The sequence below is a fragment of the Oncorhynchus keta genome, chromosome 10 (assembly GCF_023373465.1).
Source record: "Oncorhynchus keta strain PuntledgeMale-10-30-2019 chromosome 10, Oket_V2, whole genome shotgun sequence".
Classification (NCBI taxonomy): Eukaryota; Metazoa; Chordata; class Actinopteri; order Salmoniformes; family Salmonidae; genus Oncorhynchus; species Oncorhynchus keta.
In genome coordinates this window covers 83,196,033-83,218,098 of record NC_068430.1, presented here as the reverse complement: position 1 = coordinate 83,218,098, position 22,066 = coordinate 83,196,033, and the positions used below count along the sequence as shown (strand labels likewise).

Sequence of the window (22,066 nt, the reverse complement as noted above, 5' to 3'; positions counted from 1 at the left end):
CATGCAGTAGGTGGCGGCATGCACATTCAAATTGTGTCAACGCCTTTATACCATAGAATAAGAGATGTAGAGCGCGGAAGCTACGTTCCTGATAGTTTTCCTCTCGTTCCCTGTCAACAATTGACGATAATTAATCTTAGCTACTCTAAAACTTTTAAAGGTGAGTTTATGATCTGTTGAGCTATTTATGAGCGCAAATAAACCCCGACTCCCATTGCAAATCCTCAGTGAAAGTCAAATTGGTGGAATGATGTCTACCAAGGGCAGATATCCAGCTATTATACTCTTAGCTAGCTTGTTGTGTTACCAGCAGAGTAAAAGGCGAAGCATTTTCCACCACCTTTTGTTAGAAGATAGTCAATTAGCTAACCTAATATGTACTCTTAAGGTCCAAGCACCTTATGCTATTTTCAGAAGTAGACTGGCTCTGGTAGCCAAAACAGCCAAATACTCCATAACGTGAATCGATTCTCTATTGCGATACGGTTTCAGAAACATAAAGCCATCTACTTTCATATATCAAAAATAATTTCATAAATGCAAAATGTACACTGTTGTAACAGGCTTTATCACAATTGCAGCCGACAGTATTTTTCAGTTACAACACGTTTCATGCGGCCTTCCGTTACACACAGGTGCTATGAGCATGCTAATGAGCACAGGTGGTCCCTCTGTCTTCTGCAAACACGTGCAGTAACATGGAGATATGGCTGTGTGGGAACCCTAACCCTAAAAAAGGTGTGTATCAAAAACTACCCCGTACAGAAGATACCTTCGTCCAATAACTTTTAAATTATTTTTTTTTATTAATATCAAATCAATACAAAGCACATGAGGGAACACAAGCATACATATTACAAACAATAGACAATCGAGCTCTTATGAGTAATGAGTAATTGAATGGAACTGAGTCATGATCAAGGGCTAGCCTGAGGCTACCTAGTAAAACCCATGCAGTCTGATTTCACCTCAGAGTAAATAGATATACGTTTGGGTAACAATTGGCTAAATGTCTCATTGCGTATTAAGTCATTAAAGTTAACTCAACCTGTGATGAGAAAAGTTGTAATTTTAACAACTTGCTATAGCTAGCTAGCTAGTAAGCTACGACTTTAGAAAATGTATTTGGAATGTAGCGTCAGCAAGCTATGTGTAACTCACCCTTCACTGCCTCTTGTGACTAAACCACCTACAGATCCACCTACCACATGGGCCTACTATGGCTGAACCCAAGCCCATGGATTCCCCAGGTTCTGGCTGTGGTGTTCCAGCCCAGAGAAGCTCACAGCAGGGTCCAGAGATGGTGTCAGTGAAGCTGGAGAACTGCAGTCAAACACTGGACCTCAATGTGATTGTGATCGGGGAAGAGAGAGAACTTCAAGTAGAAGTTAAAGAAGAAGAAGAAAGGGTGGTGGAGGAGATGAGTCAAAGAGGAGAAGAAAGAGAGAGGAGTGAAAGAGGAAGCTGAGATACAAGTCAAAGAAGAAGAGGAGAACAGGGAAGTGTCTGCTCCAGATCTAGAAGAAGAAGAGGAGAACAGGGAAGTGTCTGCTCCAGATCTAGAAGAAGAAGAGGAGAACAGGGAAGTGTCTGCTCCAGATCTAGAAGAAGAAGAGGAGAACAGGGAAGTGTCTGCTCCAGATCTAGAAGAAGAAGAGGAGAACAGGGAAGTGTCTGCTCCAGATCTAGAAGAAGAAGAGGAGAACAGGGAAGTGTCTGCTCCAGATCTAGAAGAAGAAGAGGAGAACAGGGAAGTGTCTGCTCCAGATCTAGAAGAAGAAGAGGAGAACAGGGAAGTGTCTGCTCTAGATCTAGAAGAAGAAGAGGAGAACAGGGAAGTGTCTGCTCCAGATCTAGAAGAAGAAGAGGAGAACAGGGAAGTGTCTGCTCCAGATCTAGAAGAAGAAGAGGAGAACAGGGAAGTGTCTGCTCCAGATCTAGAAGAAGAAGAGGAGAACAGGGAAGTGTCTGCTCCAGATCTAGAAGAAGAAGAGGAGAACAGGGAAGTGTCTGCTCCAGATCTAGAAGAAGAAGTAGATAGTATCACTGACCCAGGTAAGTTCAGGTGTGGAGAACAGAGAGAAGTTGGTGCCTTGGCGCCCACTGGGGATTCCAAAACGATTATTATGCTTGAATCAACAAGTATTTTAAAGCCCCCTTTTAATGCTCTTACTGTTCCTGAAAGTGTTGTCACGATACCAGAATTTTGACTTCGATACCAGGTTTAGTATCGCGATACTCAATACCAAAACGATACCACAGCAATTTTGTTGCCGTTTCCATAGTTACAGAATGCCAATTAATCCAGACAGAATGCTCTGTTCAACCCGGGGGGATTTGAGTCAAATATCATTACATTTAAATGTTTCACATCAGAATTTTACAGAGACACCTATTAATGCATTAATCAATTAGACAATCAATTAGACTTTGTTTCTACCGAATGAATGACATTGTATTTTTGTGTGAAATCTCTAATTGGCAACCCATCCCTTGACACAAACAAACATTACAATAATTCACTATGGTAATTAAATTATAATTATTCTGGCGTTCTCTGCATTGCACCTCACATAAATAGTGAACAAATATTTTTTTAAACAATACATAACAGTAAATAAGATTATCCAAAAATAATTACATCCCTAGAGCAGTAAAATATGTATATATATATATACACACACACACACATACAGTTGAAGTTGGAGTCATTAACTTTTTTCAACCACTCCACAAATTTCTTGTTAAACTAGTTTTGGCAAGTCAGTTGGGACATCTGCTTTGTGCATGACAAGTAATTTTTCCAACAATTGTTAACAGATTATTTCACTTAATTCACTGTATCACAATTCCAGTGGGTCAGAAGTTTACATACACTCAGTTGGCTGTGCCTTTAAATAGCTTGGAAAATTCCAGAAAGTGATGTCATGGCTTTAGAAGCTTCTGTTAGGCTAATTGACATCATTTGAGTCAATTGGAGGTGCACCTGTGGATTAGAGGTCGATCGATTATGATTTTAACGCCGATACCGATTATTGGAGAACAAAAAAGGGCCGATACCGATTATTGGAGAACAAAAAAGGGCCGATACCGATTAAATCGGCCGATTTTTAATATATATTTGTAATAATGACAATTACAACAATACTGAATAAACACTTATTTTAAGTAACATAATACATCAAAATCTATTTAGTCTCATAAATAATGAAACCTGTTCAATTTGGTTTAAATCATGCAAAAACAAAGTGTTGAAGAAAGTAAAAGTGCAATATGTGCCATGTGAAAAAGCTAACGTTTAAGTTCCTTGCTGAGAACATATGAAAGCTGGTGGTTCCTTTTAACATGAGTCTTCAATATTCCCAGGTAAGAAGTTTTAGGTTGTAGTTATAGGACTATTTCTCCCGAATCCATTTGTATTTCATATACCTTTGACTATTGGATGTTCTTTTCGGCACTATAGTATTGCCAGCCTAATCTTGGGAGTTGATAGGCTTGAAGTCATAAACAGCACAATACTTGAAGCACAGCAAAGAGCTGCTGGCAAACGCAGGAAAGTGCTGTTTGAATGAATGCATACGAGCCTGCTGCTGCCTACCACCGCTCAGTCAGACTGCTCTATCAAATATCAAATCATAGACTTAATTATAATAACACACAGAAATACGAGCTTTAGGTCATTAATATGGTCAAATCCGGAAACTATCATTTTGAAAACAAAACATTTGATTCATTCAGTGAAATACGGAACCATTCTGTATTTTATCGAACGGGTGGCATCCCTCAGTCTAAATATTGCTGTTACGTTGCGCAACCTTTAATGTTATGTCATTATGTACAATTCAGGCAAATTAATTACGGTCTTTGTGAGGAAGACATGGTCTTCACACAGTACGCAACGAGCCAGGCAGCCCAAACTGCTGCATATACCCAGACTCTGCTTGTACAGAGAAGTGACACAATTTCCCTAGTTAAAAGAAATTCATGTTACCGGACAATATTAACTAAATATGCAGGTTTAAAAATATATACTTGTGTATTGATTTTAAGGAAGGCATTGATGTTTATGGTTAGGTCCACACTGGTGCAACGACAGTGCTTTTTTCGCAAAATCGCTTGTTAAATCATCACCTGTTTGGCGAAGTAGGCTGTGATTCGATGATAAATTAAAAGGCACCGCATCGATTATATGCAAACGCAGGACAAGCTAGATAAACTAGTAATATCATCAAACATGTGTAGTTAACTAGTGATTGTTAAGAGTTTTTTTACAAGATAAGTTTAATGCTAGCTAGCAACTTACTTTGGCTCCTTGCTGCACTCGCGTAATAGGTTGTCAGTCTGCCACGCAGTCTCCGTGTGGAGTGCAATGTAATCAGCCATAATCGGTCTCTAAAAACGCTGATTTCTGTTTGTTATGAAAACTTGAAATCGGCCCTAATTAAATCGGCTATTCCGATTAATCGGTCGACCTCTACTGTGGATGTATTTCAAGGCCTTCCTTCAAAGTCAGTGCCTCTTTGCTTGACATCTTGGGGAAATCAAAAGAAATCGGCCACAATGTCAGAAAAAAAAACTGTAGACCTCCACATGTCTGGTTCATCCTTGGGAGCAATTTCCAAATACCTGAAGGTACCGCGTTGATCTGTACAAACAATAATACGCAAGTATAAACACCATGGGACCACGCAGCCGTCATACTGCTCAGGAAGGAGATATGTTCTGTCTCCTCGAGGTGAACGTATTTTGGTGCAAATCAATCCCTGAACAACAGCAAAGGACTACTGCAATTACAAGCAGGACTACTTCATCCAGATGCAAGTGAGATACTTGGGTCATTTTATTACCACAATTAAAATGATTTTACAATATTGAACCCATTTGGTCAGAATTCACATATTAAACCTGTATATACAGTCGCTAGTGAAAGTCTACACACCTCTTGCCCAGTATTCACATTAAGCTGCCTTCAAATTAAAAACATTAAGGACACATGCTCTTTCCATGACAGACTGACCAGGTGAAAGCTATGATCCCTTGTTGATGTCACCTGTTAAATCCACTTCAATCAGTATAGGTGAAGGGGGGAGACAGGTTAAAGAATGATTTTTAAGCCTTCATACAATTGAGACATGGATTGTGTGTGTGCCACGGGTAAGACAATATTTAAGTACTTTTGAACGGGGTATGGTAGTAGGTGCCAGGCGCACCGGTTTGAGTCAAGAACTGCAACGATGCTGGGTATTTCCTGCTCAAGTTTCCCATGTGTATCAGGAATGGTCCACCACCCAAAGGACATCCAGCCAACTTGACATAACTGGGCTTGTATTTATTATGGATCACCATTAGTTCCTGCCAAAGCAGCAGCTACTATTCCTGGGGGTTATTATGGATCCCATTTAGTTCCTGGCAAAGCAGCAGCTACTCTTCCTTGGCTCCAGCAAAATAAGGCAGTTATATGAGATAAAAACATTGCATTTCACAACACATTAAGTGTGTGCCCTCGGGCCACTACTCTATAAATGACTTCAGGCTGCATGTATTTCTGACACACAGTTTTGGATCACGGCCATGTTAGGAGAAGGTCACTGGCAGGGGGTAATACTGTTGACTACTTGTTTGTCTAAAGATCTGTAAATCTTGCTGTAAAACACTACAGCTCCCCATTTGATCCAAGTGTTTCTCCTTGTAAATGTATTAGATTCATATTACATTTATCCCTCCATTGACTTCACACTGCATGCTGAAAGGTGAACACCTCATACCTTTACTGTGGACCACAGAGAGATCTGATACAGGCCAAGCCGCTGGGGTGTCTAAGCCAAACGCCTGTCTGTGGTGATAAGACTAATTTGCGAGCACAGACTTGAGTCGTTTAAAGAACCCTTAAAATGTATTGGATCAAGAGTTACTATCCGATATTCCCAAGGCCCTGCTAAAATACGACATATATACAATAACAGTTTTATAAGGACAGTTCACTCAACTGCTTAATGACATCTGTCAGTTAATAACAGTATATCAGAGGCCTGTAACTCCTGTTCTGGACAGACCATCCAGTTAATAACAGTATATCAGAGGCCTGTAACTCCTGTTCTGGACAGACCATCCAGTTAATAACAGTATATCAGAGGCCTGTAACTCCTGTTCTGGACAGACCATCCAGTTAATAACAGTATATCAGAGGCCTGTAACTCCTGTTCTGGACAGACCATCCAGTTAATAACAGTATATCAGAGGCCTGTAACTCCTGTTCTGGACAGACCATCCACATGTGGTGCAGGCTTTAATTCCATCCCAGCACAAACACAGCAGGTTCAGCTAAATCAACTTGTTGTGAAGGGTCGTGACACTTAGGAGGGGATTTGATTCAACTGGCCTGGGTTACACTGGGCTATGGTCCGTCACGTGACCCGAGTGAAGCCGGTGAGGGATGCTCATATTGAAAAGCGATCTGCGCTACTTGGTCATATTGTCAATAAAGCAGCATGACACATTGTTCAGAAACACAGATATTTTCCATAAAGTACATGTTTGAATTTTCAAACTAGTTGTTATTGGGAAGACAGCCTTTTTATTGAAAAAAATATTCACTTTTGCATGTGTCAACACATCCTACTCATTACCTCATTACGTAATTAACCTACGTGACCTTTGATTTGAGCCGACTTCACCGTCGACCAGAGTGATATCTTGCAAGGCAGCTTCCAAAATGAATGATTCACTTTTCAAAAAACATCCAGCAAGTGATTTTTGGGGGGCTTTTCAGAGTTGTAAAAGTATCTATATTATTATTTGGGGGGGCGGGGGGGGTCAATTTTGGGTAAAGAAAAAACGAATCACTAGAAATTCAGCTAAAAATGTGTTTAATTTAGGAATTTCAAATTATTACACACAAAAAAAGATGTGATCATGTCCCAATGTAATCAAGGTATGAAATTATTGTGATTAGTTGGTCAGTTTGCAGCTGAATCTATTTGGATACCCCTGAAGGCCCTTCCCTCCACACCAGGGGTATGTCACGCCTTGGTCATTGTATTTTGTGTTTTCGTTATATATTTGGCCAGGGTGTGACATGGGTTTATGTTGTTGTATTTCGTATTGGGGTTTTTGTATTATTGGGATTGCGGCTGAGTAGGGGTGTTGTGTGGGCTTGGCTGCCTGAGGCGGTTCTCAGAGTCAGGTGATTCTCGTTGTCTCTGATTGGGAACGGTATTTAGGTAGCCTGGTTTCACTGTGTATTTCGTGGGTGATTGTTCCTGTCTCTGTGTAGTTTCACCAGATAGGCTGTAATTAGATTTCCGTTTGTTGTTTTTGTATTTGTATAGTTATTTAAATGTATCGCTTTCTTCATTAAAGACATGAGTAACCACCACGCTGCATTTGGGTCCGACTCTCTTTCTACAAACGAAGAAAGCCGTTACAGGGTATTGATCAGTTGTATTATTTTGCTAAACATTTAGTCAACTGGGAGGGGACCTACCGTAAAGGAATACTTAGGGATTTTGGAAATTAAGACCTTTATCTACTTCCCCAGAGTTAAATGATCTCGTAGATACCATGTCTGCATGCAGTTTGAAGATAGTTGCTAACTAGCATTAGCGCAATGACTTGGGGTCTATGGTGTAGCTGCATTGGCTTACAAAACGACTTCTAACTTCCTTCATACTGGACACAGAGACATAAAAATGGTATCCATGAGTCAATCTGACTGGGGAAGTAGATAAAGAGCATCATTGCCAAAATCCCGAAGTATCCCTTTTAATTTGTCCAATAGAAATTCTTGTTGATGCAAATCGTTTTCCGTTTGGAGTAAACGGTTTCAGTGGCAAAACGTTTTGCAACAGACCCAACGTATTGCAACTGAATTCAACTAATGAAAACACCCATGTTATTTCTCCCTATTCGCCTTTCCTCTGCCTTTTTCACCTCTTTCATTTCCCATACAAGCCGTATGCTACTACCTACCTACCTGAGTAATAGTTCATGCTTGATGAGGCCATGAGGTGACCTGATTCCTTCCTTCCTTCGTGCGTAACATGAGAAAGGAAGTTCGTTACATTAGACATTTTAGTCATTTAGCAGACGCTCTTATCCAGAGCGACTCACAGGACCAATTAGGGTTAAGTGCCTTGCTCAAGGGCACATCAGATTTTTTTCACCTAGTCTGCTTGGGGATACGAACCAGCAACCTACTGGCCCAATGTTCTTAACCACTAGACTACCTGCCATCCCTAAGTTCCTTTCTAATATTATAAATGTGCATTTGGAAAATATTCAGACCCCTTCTCTTTACACATTTTGTTCCATTACAGCCTTATTCTAAAATAGATTTGTTTTAAGTCCTCATTCTACACACAATATCTTGTAATGACAAGGCGAAAACTGTTTTTTTTAGAAATGAGCTCTGAGACAGGATTGTGTCGAGGCACAGATCCAAAAGATGTCTGCAGCATTGAAGGTCCCCAAGAACACAGTGGCCTCCATCATTCTTAAATTGAAGAAGATTGGAACCACCAACTCTTTCTCGAGCTGGCTGCCCGGCCAAACTGAGCATTCGAGGGAGAAGGGCCTTGGTCAGGAAGGTGACCAAGAACCCGATGGTCACTCTGACAGAGCTCCAGAGATCCTCTGTGGAAATGGGAGAACCTTTCAGAAGGACAACTATTTCTGCAGCTCTCAGGGCTTTATGGTAGAGTGGCCAGATGGAAGCCACTCCTCAGTAAAAGGCACATAAGTGTTGTAGGTTATTGTTCTGATGAAAGGTGAATGTCTGTTGGAACAGACTGAACCAGGTTTTCGTCTAGGATTCTGCCTGTGCTTAGCTCTATTCTATTTATTTTCATTCTAAAAAAAAATTCCTAGTCCTTGCCAATGACACGCATACCCACAATATGATGAAGCCACCACCATGCTTGGAAATATGAGAAGTGGTACTTAGTGTTGTTTTGTTGGATTTGCCCCAAACATAACGCTTTGTATTCAGGACATAAAGTTAATTTCTTTGACTTTTTTTTCCAGTTTTACTTCAGTATTTTATTGCAAACAGGATGCATGTTTTTGAATATTTTTTTATTCTGTACAGGCTTCCTTTTGAATCTTTCATTATGTTAGTATTGAGGAGTAAGTAAAATGTTGATCCATCCTCATTTCTCCAATCACAGCCATTAAACTCAACTGTTTTAAAGTCACAATTGGCTACGGTGAAATCGCTGAGTGGTTTCTTTTTTCTCTGGCAACTGAGTTAGGAAGGACGCCTGTATCTTTGTAGTGACTGGGTGTATTGCTACACCATCCAAAGTGTAATCAATAACTTCCCCCTGCTCAAAGGGATATTCAATGTCTTATATATTTTCTACACATCTACCAATAGGTGCCCTTCTTTGCGAGGCACTGGAAAATCTCCCTGGTATTTGTGGTTGAATCTGTGTTTGAAATTCACTACTCGAATGCGGAACCTTACAGATAATTGTAGGTGTGGGGGACAGATGAGGTAGTCATTCAAAACAATCATGTTAAACACCATTATTGCACACAGAGAGAGAGTCCATGCAAATTATTATGTGACTTAAGCACATTTTTACTCCTTTACTTTTTTTAGGCCGTAAAGGGGTTGAATACTTGACTCAAAACATTTCAGCTTTTAATTTCCATGACATGATGGGCTATTGTGTGTTGGCCAGTGACACAAAATCCCAATTGAATCCAGGCTGTAACAACATAATGTGGGGAAACATCAAGGGGTCTGAATACTTTCCGAATGGACTGTATTCATAACCAGCAGTCTATGGTCTAGCTAGCGGTATACTCACCACCACTGGGGACCAACAAACTCCAACCACCTATTCCTCATGATAGGGTCCTTTGGCTGGGCATGCAAAGTATACCCTGTGCATCTGCTGGAAGCATTACAGGGTCAGTTCGTATAGGGCTTTTCAGTCTCAAACGGCCATGATCCTTTGAACGCGTTGGGGGCAATGAAACAACAGAGCTCCATTCATTGAAGGGACTCGAAGTGGGCAGAGGGGCAATTTGCACTTGGAGAATGGCAAAAGGAGGCATGATTTGTTGACATAATTGTAATCCAAACCCAACCTTCATTTACTTGTGACGCACTGAAGATCAAATTCCATTTTTAAAACCAGACTGAGGCGGCAGGGTAGCCTAGTGGTTAGTGTTGGACTAGTAACCGAAAGGTTTGTACCTTGTCAGCTCGGGGGTTTGAACTCGCAACCTTTCGGTTACTAGTCCAACGCTCTAACCACTAGGCCGTCATTGAAAATAAGAATTTGTTCTTAACTGACTTGCCTAGTTAAATAAAGGTAAAATAAAAAAGACCATAATTATCCTATTTACAATTTGTAGTCAATTGTGACACTAGACTAAATGTTTCTGACTTATATCGATGCCACAGGCTGTTTTCAAAAGAATTTGATGTTTTTTTTAGGAGAAGTTGGGCTTTAAAGCCCATTTCAATGCTCTGTTCCTGATTCTAACCACATATCTGTTCATATTCCCACAGGAGAGATCTCCAACCCAGGTTCAGACAGTGAGCCCAGTTCCACAGCATCAGGAAACCATAAACAACACAGACGGAGGAACTCAAGACAGAAACATCACCACTGCATGGACTGCTTCACTAGTTTCTATGAGCCAGAGGAGTTGAAGACACACTTGTAGGCCCCAACCTTGCTCAGACTGCGGAGACAGTTTTATTTGTCCAATTGACCTTAAATCACACCGACAGACTCTCAAAAGAAAGAAAACTTACCCCTGTGGTCAATGGGGGAATAGCAAACTAAAGATGCACCAAGTAACTCAAAGGGAACGAGTTGAACTTACTGCTCTTTTTGTAGAAAGAGTTTTCCCTCTTTTACAGACCTTAAATAGATACCAGCTGAGCCACACAGGAAAGAAGCCTTTTCACTGCTCAGTGTGGGAAGGGTTTCTGATGGTCATAAAATATGAATACACACTGGTGAAAGTATCACAGGCCTGACACTGGACTGTTGCTTTAGAAGAAAGTCAACTTCAAACCACGAGTAAAACATGCAAACAGCATTTACCAACCGCAACTGTTATGTGACAATTCTTGCGTTAACATGAACACTACTTGTCATCAGTACTCAGTATATACTTACCCTGCATTATCACTTCAACTCTGGGCAACATGTAATAATTCCTTTAGTATCCGGTAAAAACTCTGAATGTCTAACAAATTATGGTACATGGTAATTCATATGTTAGTACCACTGCTGCAAACAAAACATCCACACACCAATGCTAACGATGCTAGTTAACTTTGCTAGCTTGCTCTATCTCTGACTGGCCTGTCCTGACCTTTTTTTATAGAGTTTAACTATTTAATTCTCTAGCGTTTTGGTAGTGGCAGAAGGGAAGAAGTATCAATACTATATCATTTTCAGCTGCCTTATATTTTAGATTTATTGGAAAGCAGTTGAGTTGCTGGCTCCATACCTACAGTATCGAAATGACGGCAGCACAAATATAACGCCACTTCCGCTTTTAGAAACGCGGGCGGAAGTTTACGTTCCTGCTTCTTTTCGTCGCGTGTCCTTACTCAGCCAAGCAACTGACGACAGGGCTATTTTTAAAGGTGAGTTTATGATCTGTTGAACTATTTATGAGCGTGAATAAAGTCTGGCTTCCATTATCAATCGTCAGTGAAAACCTCATTGGAAGATTAACCGCTACTGAGGGCCAACAACCTGTCTACTGTTAGCTAGCTAACGTTAGCTTGTTTTGTTTACTAGCAGTGATGAGGAGTAACAGTCCTGAACTATTTTCCACCACAAGGCTTGGCGATAATTTACTTCTGGGTAACCGAGATTAGCTAGAAATCGACATTAAATGTTTTTCTCATCACTTCAATAGCCCCAATGTAGACCCACCCACATTACTTAGTACTAGCTATACTACTTACAGTAGCTACGATTTCAAAAATAAAAGGACTATGTGGACTGTATAGGCTAGTTCCGGGGTGTTGCAGCATCGGTCAGAACACATTTAGGAGATGGAGGTTGATAATCCACGTTGAGGGTATTTATAATAAACACAGTTGCATATGGGGGAAGGGTTGGAGTTGGCGCCGGTAGCACAGTAAGGTAGGAAGTGGCGGTCTAGAAGACTAGAGAAACGCATTAGGAACACAACAAAGGTGCATAAATCATGAAGTAATGCCATATGACTAGGCTTAACATATAGTTACACATGTATGAGACTGCCAGGACTAAACATGACAAAGGAGGGCATTAGCATATCAAACAGGTCATGGATATACAAAAGGGACATATCATAAGCCATAGCGTCAGTGCCTTTAGAACGTATTCATACCCATACGAATGTCAAGTAATAAGGGCTAAATTGAGGATTATGGTTATTTGATTTAGCTGAACCCACTGTGTTAGTGCTGGTATGGAACAAGAGCCTGCACACCATGTAGATGGGCTGTCCAGAACAGGTGTTGCAGGCCTCTGTTACAGAGCCTTCAGAAAGTATTCATACCCCTTGATTTATTCCAGATTTTGTTGTTACAGCATGAATTCAAAACGGATTACAGATTTCTCTCACTCATCTACACGCAATATCCGATAAGTTTAAACATGTTTTTAGAAGTTAGCAAATTTATTTAAAACTAAATACAGCAATGTATCATTTACATAAGAATTAACACCCCTGATTCAATACATATTATAGTCACCTTTGGCAGTGATTAGAGCTGTGAGTTTTTCTGGGTAAGAGCGTTGCACACCTGGATTGTACAATACTTACAAATTTCAAGCTCTGGCAAGTTGGTTGTTGATCATTGCTAAACAACCATTTAAGTATTGCCATATATTGTCAAGCTGATTTAAGTCAAAACTGTAACTAGGAACATTTAATGTCATCTTAGCAAGCAATTCCAGTGTATATTTGACCTTGTGTTGTAGGTTATTGTCCTGATGAAAGGTGGATGTCTGTTGGAACAGACTGAACCAGGTTTTTGTCCAGGATTTTGCCTGTGCTTAGCTCTATTCCAATTATTTTCATTCTAAAAACTCCCTAGTCCTTGCCGATGACACGCATAGCCACAACATGATGAAGCCGCCACCACCATGCTTGGAAATATGAGAAGTGGTACTCAGTGTTGTAATGTTGGATTTGCCCCAAACATAACGCTTTGTATTCAGGACATAAACTTAATTTCTTTGTTAAAATTTTTTTCAGTTTTACTTCAGTGTTGTATTGCAAACAGGATGCATGTTTTTGAATGTTTTATTCTGTTCAGGCTTCCTTTTCACTCTTTCATTAGGTTAGTATTGAGGAGTAACTACAATGTATTAAACTCCTTAATTGTTTTAGTCACCATTGGCCACGGTGAAATTGCTGAGTGGTTTCTTTTCTCTCCGGCAACTGAGTTAGGAAGGACGCCTGTATCTTTGTAGTGACTGGGTGTATTGATACGTTATCCAAAGTGTAATCAAACTTCACCCTGCTCAAAGGGATATTCAATGTCTGTTATATATTTGTTTTTTACACATCTACCAATAGGTGCCCTTCTTTGCGAGGCACTGGAAAACCTCCCTGGTATTTGTGGTTGAATCTGTGTTTGAAATTCACTGCTTGACTGAGGGACCTTACAGATTATTGTAGGTGTGGGGTACAGAGACTGAGGGACCTTACAGATTATTGTAGGTGTGGGGTACAGAGACTGAGGGACCTTACAGATTATTGTAGGTGTGGGGTACAGAGACTGAGGGACCTTACAGATTATTGTAGGTGTGGGGTACAGAGACTGAGGGACCTTACAGATTATTGTAGGTGTGGGGTACAGGGTACAGAGATGAGGTAGTCATTCAATAATCATGTTAAACACCATTATTGCACACAGAGAGTCCATTCAAATCAATGTGACTTGTTAAGCACATTTTTACTCCTTAACTTTTTTTTAAGGACTTGCTGTAAAGGGGTTGAATACTTATTGGCTCAAGACATTTCAGCATTAAAAAAAATAATTTAAAAAAGTCAACCTAATTCCACTTTGACATTATTGGCTATTGTGTGTGTAGGCCAGTGACACAATCTCAATTGAATCCAGGATGTAACAACATAATGTGGGGAAACATCAAGGGGTCTGAATACTTTCTGAAGGCTCTGTACATGCTTAATAGTTACTATAGCGACAGGGCAGCAATACAGATTCGTAATACTTCTACACCGCAATATAGGGCTATATATTACGATATATAGCGTGTGACATAGAAAAACGTTTTTATTCCCTTGTCGCAAATCACACTTTACGGCAATATTTTTCGACAATTGCACCACGCTTTACGTGCGGAAGGAAATTGGCAACACAAACAAACAGGAGTGAACGTGACACGGAGCTCGAACCTAAAAGAGGGGCTACTTCGGTCGCATGGACGTGGTTTGGGTATGAAAAAAGCCCCAGAAACCCGTCCTCTGCGAAATATGCCGCAGGCCGGTCCCGCAGACACGTATTAATGGCAAAATAACGTGCAAAACAGGGAAGCCCCCCCCAAAATATATTTAAGGCCTATATTTTTGGGGTAGTGTTTTCTATTTACATACACAGTATTTTGTTACATGCTTAAATTGAAAAATTGCAAAGGTTCTAAATAAAAGCAGAAAATCAAATAAGTAACTACCTTTTTGAGTTCTAATTTAAAATGTAATAATAGGCCTTTACATGTGGTCGTTTTATATAAACTATTTATTCATTACATTTACAGAAAATGCTATATCGGGATATGAGATTTTGGACATAATCACCCAGCCCTACCACTGTATAATAAAGGCACTTGCATCATGTCACACAGGTTAGGATAGAGCCACCCCGTGGCATCTACAAAGGTAAAGGTAGCATGCTACTTGTATTAGAGACCAGAGGTGATTAGAGTGGAAACAGGTGTGGAGGAAAAGGGGGATACCTAGTCAGTTGTTCAACTGAATGTCTTCAGCATTTAACCCAACCCCTCTGAATCAGAGAGGGGCAGGGGGTTGCCTTATTCGACCTCCCAGTCTTCGGCGCCCGGGGAACAGTGGGTTAACTGCCTTGCTCAGGGACAGATTTTTACCTTGTCATCCTGGGGATTCGATCCAGCAAGCTTTTAGTTACTGTGCCAATGCTCTAACCTGTGGGACGTGGCCTGAGGTAAAAGGCAGAGAGGTGATTAAAGACTGGGAACAGGTGTGGAGGGAAGGGGCGTGGCCTGAGGTAATTGATCAATTGTAAGGCCCTATAAAATACGCATTGCGGAGAACACGGACAGAATCCAGACATTAAAACATATTTAAAAAATATAAATGTATTGAACTTAGTAGAACGTTCATTAATTTGCCCAAGTTAATCATGAGACTGAATGCATTATTGATTCTATTTTCATGCAACTTTCTGAAACGTCACAGGAATGTGTGTGTGTGTGTGTGTGTGTGTGTGTGTGTGTGTGTGCCTATAGGCTAAGTCTTCGTGCTGACCCCATTTTAGTCAACTGGTCCATTGTTTGGCTGTTGGTCGTCCGATATTTCTTTAGTAAAAAAACAATTAATTCATGGTGCCACCTTTCTGATTGGCTCCTGTCTGAGTGGACTGATCCATTGTGGAGGCCGTGGGGATGGTCCAGTCTATCAGTCTAAGATGTGCTACTGTAATTGTGTTATATTGTCAGAACAACCGAACAACACTAATAAAACATTGGTTTAATAACATGCACTTTCTCTCACATTGGATAGCGGTCACTGCCCGCAGGTCTGAAACACATCAGTGGCACTGTTGAATTGGTGCCTTTTCCTAGACCATGTTGCTATGTGCATAATAGCAAAGTTATCCAGCATATAGGTGTTGAGAACGATGAGGTGGAGTTAGGAGACAGGTAGCCTAGTGGTTAGAGCATTGTGCCAGTAACCGAAAGGTTGCGAGATCAAATCCCCGAGCTGACACGGTAAACATCTGTCATTCTGAACAAGGCCGTTAACCCACTGTTCCTAGGCCATCATTGTAAATAGGAATTTGTTCTTAACTGACTTGCCTAGTTAAATAAAAGTAAAATAATCCATATCTCTAGAAATAAGACAGATCCTGCTTCTGTTGCCGGTCTGAGTGTTTGTTTAAAAGCCTACTGATTCCGTGAGCACCAAGCCTCACACAACCACACGTCGGATAAACTATTTCACAAATTTGGCTGTTTTTAATCTTTGCTGTACTAAAGGCTTTACACTTTCTTTCGTTAGACCAGATCGATTGTTTTTCCAAATGGTCTGGAAAATTATATAATAACCCCCCCCCCCGATATCCTTATTATTATTCTGATGATCATTATAATAAGTCATATCATTAGTAGGCTTAGTATAGCACCATCGATCTGTAGACCTAAGAGCGCATCCTTAGTCTTTAATACCGTCATTTACTAAGGCCTATATTTCAATACTTCTATGTAGGCTACTGTGTCAATCATTTATTCATTTATGTCATCACACGAGTCATTCCTGATTCTAGAAATGCAATCAAGCATTTCTGTTTTAAAATAACAAAGCGACCATTGAATAATTAGCCTTAAAGCACGTAAACCGTTCCATTTCGGAAATTGCTTTCACAAATTAATGCAACCCCTTTTTTAGTCTATGCTTGTAATAAAGGCTTTACAACAACAAAAAGTGACAGACACTCTGGTATGCTTACCATTTGTTTGGTGTTGTTTACGTTGTTCCAAACGGTCAGAAAAAAGTATATTGTAATCTATCAGCACCTGTTTGGCACAATATAATATGCACTCAGTGCTGGCTACTTACCTTTTTTTTTTAATAGATCTCCAGTATTTTCCACAACTAGTCACATTTATTCCACATAATCTGACTTCCCCTTTACCCCCTGAGTAACCTGTAAACAATTCCCCGTTTCGAGTTCATTTGTCATGTCCTCTGCATCCATTTTGCTGTCACATGTTGCCGTCACGGTATTTGTTATAATCAATGTATTATTGTGATTTTGATATGCTTTAGGTCAGCCCCTATTGCTTACAGGTTGAGGGAATAAGGACGTTTTTTGCTGAACAAATGAAGGATTTCGTTAACAACTTTTCAGTCAGAAATGGCTGTAATTATGTTGCAGCTTCAGCAACACGGACGAGGCGATAAACACTGATGTTCTGTGGTGGTCTCTGCAGCAGGGAGGAGAGAGAGACAGGGTGATAAACACTGATGTTCTGTGGTGGTCTCTGCAGCAGGGAGGAGAGAGAGACAGGGTGATAAACACCGATGTTCTGTGGTGGTCTCTGCATAAACACTGATGTTCTGTGGTGGTCACTGATAAACACTGATGTTCTGTGGTGGTTAGGGGAGGAGAGAGAGACAGGGTGATAAACACCGATGTTCTGTGGTGGTCTGCAGCAGGGAGGAGAGAGAGACAGGGTGATAAACACTGATGTTCTGTGGTGGTCTGCAGCAGGGAGGAGAGAGAGACAGGGTGATAAACACTGATGTTCTGTGGTGGTCTGCAGCAGGGAGGAGAGAGAGACAGACAGGGTGATAAACACCGATGTTCTGTGGTGGTCTCTGCAGCAGGGAGGAGAGAGAGACAGGGTGATAAACACTGATGTTCTGTGGTGGTCTCTGCAGCAGGGAGGAGAGAGAGACAGGGTGATAAACACCGATGTTCTGTGGTGGTCTCTGCAGCAGGGAGGAGAGAGAGACAGGGTGATAAACACTGATGTTCTGTGGTGGTCACTACAGCAGGGAGGAGAGAGAGACAGGGTGATAAACACTGATGTTCTGTGGTGGTCACTACAGCAGGGAGGAGAGAGAGACAGGGTGATAAACACTGATGTTCTGTGGTGGTCTCTGCAGCAGGGAGGAGAGAGAGACAGGGTGATAAACACCGATGTTCTGTGGTGGTCACTACAGCAGGGAGGAGAGAGAGACAGGGTGATAAACACTGATGTTCTGTGGTGGTCTCTGCAGCAGGGAGGAGAGAGAGACAGGGTGATAAACACTGATGTTCTGTGGTGGTTACTACAGCAGGGAGGAGAGAGAGACAGGGTGATAAACACTGATGTTCTGTGGTGGTTACTACAGCAGGGAGGAGAGAGAGACAGGGTGATAAACACTGATGTTCTGTGGTGGTCTCTGCAGCAGGGAGGAGAGAGAGACAGGGTGATAAACACTGATGTTCTGTGGTGGTTACTACAGCAGGGAGGAGAGAGAGACAGGGTGATAAACACTGATGTTCTGTGGTGGTCTCTGCAGCAGGGAGGAGAGAGAGACAGGGTGATAAACACTGATGTTCTGTGGTGGTCTCTACAGCAGGGAGGAGAGAGAGACAGGGTGATAAACACTGATGTTCTGTGGTGGTCACTACAGCAGGGAGGAGAGAGAGACAGGGTGATAAACACTGATGTTCTGTGGTGGTCACTACAGCAGGGAGGAGAGAGAGACAGGGTGATAAACACCGATGTTCTGTGGTGGTCACTACAGCAGGGAGGAGAGAGAGACAGACAGGGTGATAAACACTGATGTTCTGTGGTGGTCACTACAGCAGGGAGGAGAGAGAGACAGGGTGATAAACACCGATGTTCTGTGGTGGTCTCTGCAGCAGGGAGGAGAGAGAGACAGGGTGATAAACACTGATGTTCTGTGGTGGTCACTACAGCAGGGAGGAGAGAGAGACAGGGTGATAAACACCGATGTTCTGTGGTGGTCACTACAGCAGGGAGGAGAGAGAGACAGGGTGATAAACACCGATGTTCTGTGGTGGTCACTACAGCAGGGAGGAGAGAGAGACAGGGTGATAAACACCGATGTTCTGTGGTGGTCACTACAGCAGGGAGGAGAGAGAGACAGGGTGATAAACACCGATGTTCTGTGGTGGTCACTACAGCAGGGAGGAGAGAGAGACAGACAGGGTGATAAACACCCAATTTATTTTTAATAGAGCTCTACAACTGGCAGTCCGGTAGGAGTTTGAAAATAAAAGAAAGCCGCACACTCTTGGAGCTCAGATGCAAAAATGTAATACCAAAGTTTGGACAGCCAAGCTGTCTTCATCAGGGTATAATCAAACACTGCGGGATGACTCGTTTATATAGTGTCAAAAGACACAGGTGTCTGTAATCATGGCCAGGAGTGGCCTAATATCATTGGTTAATAATCAAATATTAAAATGTCATACAAAGAACAGCATACGATCATAGATTAATTTGACTATACAAGTTTACACACAATTACAATGGCAAAGTCACAATAATCACAAGAATGGCTTCAGATCAAAGTCTACGTTGAGACCGAAGTCCGGTAGGAGTGCCATGATCATTTACAACACTTTTGAGTGAACAAAAATATAAAATGCAACATGTAATGTGTTGGTCCCATTTTTCATGAGCTGAAATAAGACCCCAGAAAAGTTCCATATGCACAAAGCTTATTCTCTGAAATGTTGTGCACAACGTTGTTTACATCCCTTATAGTGAGCATCTCTAATTTACCAAAAATAATCCATCCACCTGACAGGTGTGGCATATCAAGAAGCTGATTAAACAGCAATGGTCATTACACAGGTGCACTTTGTGCTGGGAACAATAAAAGGCCACTCTAAAATGTGCAGTTTTGTCATACAACACTATGCCACAGATGTCTCAGGTTTTGAGGGAGGGTACAAATGGCATACTGACTGCAGAAATGTCCAACAGAGCTGTTGCCAGATAATTCATGTTAATTTCTCTACCATAAGCCACCTCGAGTTGTTTTGGAGAATTTGGTAGTACATCCAACCAGCAGACCAGGTGTAACCATGCCAACCCAGACCTCCACATCACTGACACCTTCACCTGCGGGATGTCGTGGAAATGTTCCTCTATTTACCAAATCATGAGCGCAAACCACACACAAGTCAGAGTTAGTTATCAAAGTCCATCTTTAATTATATGAGCTCTATCACAACCCTGTGACTCTCAGATCGATTCAGTGTCTATCAATGAATTCTCTGAGAGCCCCATTACAATGCAACTGAGATCCTTTAATAGCAAAGAACACACATAGTCAGACAGCATAGACATAATAAATCATTCAGCTTTGTCTCCTTACTCAAACCCTAGAACCATAAACCAAACCTCCATATCAACAGGCATGTATCAAATTGTCATTTAGATACAACCAATCCTGGACAAACTCACAGAGAGGAGAATGATTGCTATAGGTTAAGATAGGGACAACATTAGAGGGAGCATAGAATGATTCCAGACACTGCCATCCTCCTTTCCCCGATGGGAAAAGTAGGGAGTGACTGGCACACATACACAGTGGAGCAAAAGATATGTTTACACACGATGACACTTTGACCTCTCCCCTGTATGCGGCCCATGCAACTTAGTCTTGACATAGAACAGATACTGCAACCCTGCCACAGTATTATACAAAAATAACATTCTTGATGAGAAGTAACTTACAAACATATGATGAATATAAAACATCTTACCTATGTTACCAACAAATTCTGATTATTCCACAACAGGGATCGTCCTGAGAAGGGGGTGCTGATGTGTATTTCTGTCTGTAATAAAGCCCTTTTGTGGGGAAAACCCCATTCTGATTGGCTAGGCCTGACTTTGAAATTGTTGCATGTTGTGTTTTTATATTTTTGTTCAGTATAGTTTCAGCTAGCTATGTGCAACTCACCCTCCACTGTATCTGCCTCTTATGACTATACCACCTGCAGATCCACCTACCTTCTAACCTGCCATGGCTGAGCCCAAGTCCACGGAGTCCCCGTGTTCTGGCTGTGGTGTTCCATCACAGAGAAGTTCACAGCAGGGTCCAGAGATGGTCTCAGTGAAGCTGGAGGACTGCAGTCAAACACTGGAACTCAATGTGATTGTCAAAGAGGAAGAAGAGGAGACAGAAATCCAAGAAGAGGTGGAGAGAGCTGTCAAAGACGAAGAGGAGGAGGAGAGAGCTGTCAAAGAAGAAGAGGAGGAGGAGAGAGCGGTCAAAGAAGAAGAGGTGGAGGAGGAGAGAGCTGTCAAAGAAGAAGAAGGAGGAGGAGGAGAGAGCGGTCAAAGAAGAAGAGGAGGAGGAAGAGCAGTCAAAGAAGAAGAAGAAGAAGAGGAGAACAGGGAAGTGTCTGCTCCAGATCTAGAGGAAGAAGTAGATAGTATCAGTGACCCAGGTAAGTTCAGGTGTGGAGAGAGGTTGGTGACTTGGTGGCCACAGGGGATTCTAAAACCCTATTATAGTGCTTCTACTTGTATCAACAAGTATTTTAAAGCCCCCTTCAATGCTTTGTTTCTGATTTTAAAGGTCTTTTCACACCAACTGTGTTACATATTCTGGAAAAATATGGATTCTGATTTTTGACACACAAAACCATCAGAGTTTGGGTCAATTCAGGAATCACACTGAAATTCCAATTCTCTTCAATGATTTTCCATGAGGAAATGTTGGAATTGGAATTTGGTTTACCTTCTGAATTGAAACGGAATTGACCCCAACCCTAAAAACCATTCACAAGTCTGATGAGTTTTCCCCCACACTTTAATTAAATATTTGTTCAACATCAAAACGCTGCTGCAGAGAGGAAGGACTGTGTAATGACAGAAATAATATTGAAGTGGGGCAATTCCATCATAACAGAATTGTCCTGAGACTTTTTACTTAAAATATATGCCAAACAAAAACCATTGATTTTCAAGCGTTAACAAACCATACAACTCTATGCACAACGACTACTTTTAATAATTTCCTCTGAATATTTTTTTACAAAAATACATTTACTGGAAGAACTGTGCAGATGCAAAGTTTAGAAACAGTTTGTGTCCACGTTTTCCCAAAACTCTTAAATATCTGCTCTGAATTTAGATTCAACAATATCTGTAGAAATCACGGGGTCTCAGCCATGACATGACACATTGTCTTTGGGAAAAAAATCTCTTGGTTATTGAAGTGGATTTACACCCGGTAACGGAATTGTGGTATCGGATTTTCATCATGGATTCCTGATCTGTACTACACAGAAATGGAGATCATTTGGATATGAATGTCACTCTTTATGGTGATGTAC

At 41.2% G+C, this 22,066-nt stretch overlaps 1 protein-coding gene and 1 long non-coding RNA gene across 2 annotated transcripts in view; both read left to right on the top strand.

Annotated features, from left to right (window-relative positions):
• The window catches only part of LOC118383727 (myosin heavy chain, fast skeletal muscle-like), a 144,971-nt gene that overhangs the window by 17,961 nt on the left and 104,944 nt on the right, over positions 1–22,066 (top strand). The gene's annotated exons all lie outside the window — the stretch shown is intronic.
• LOC118372600 (uncharacterized) lies at positions 23–21,108 on the top strand. Its single transcript, XR_008146123.1, has 6 exons — positions 23–160; positions 636–738; positions 1,196–2,055; positions 10,523–11,617; positions 20,726–21,009; positions 21,044–21,108. It is a non-coding gene; the product is annotated as an uncharacterized LOC118372600 (long non-coding RNA).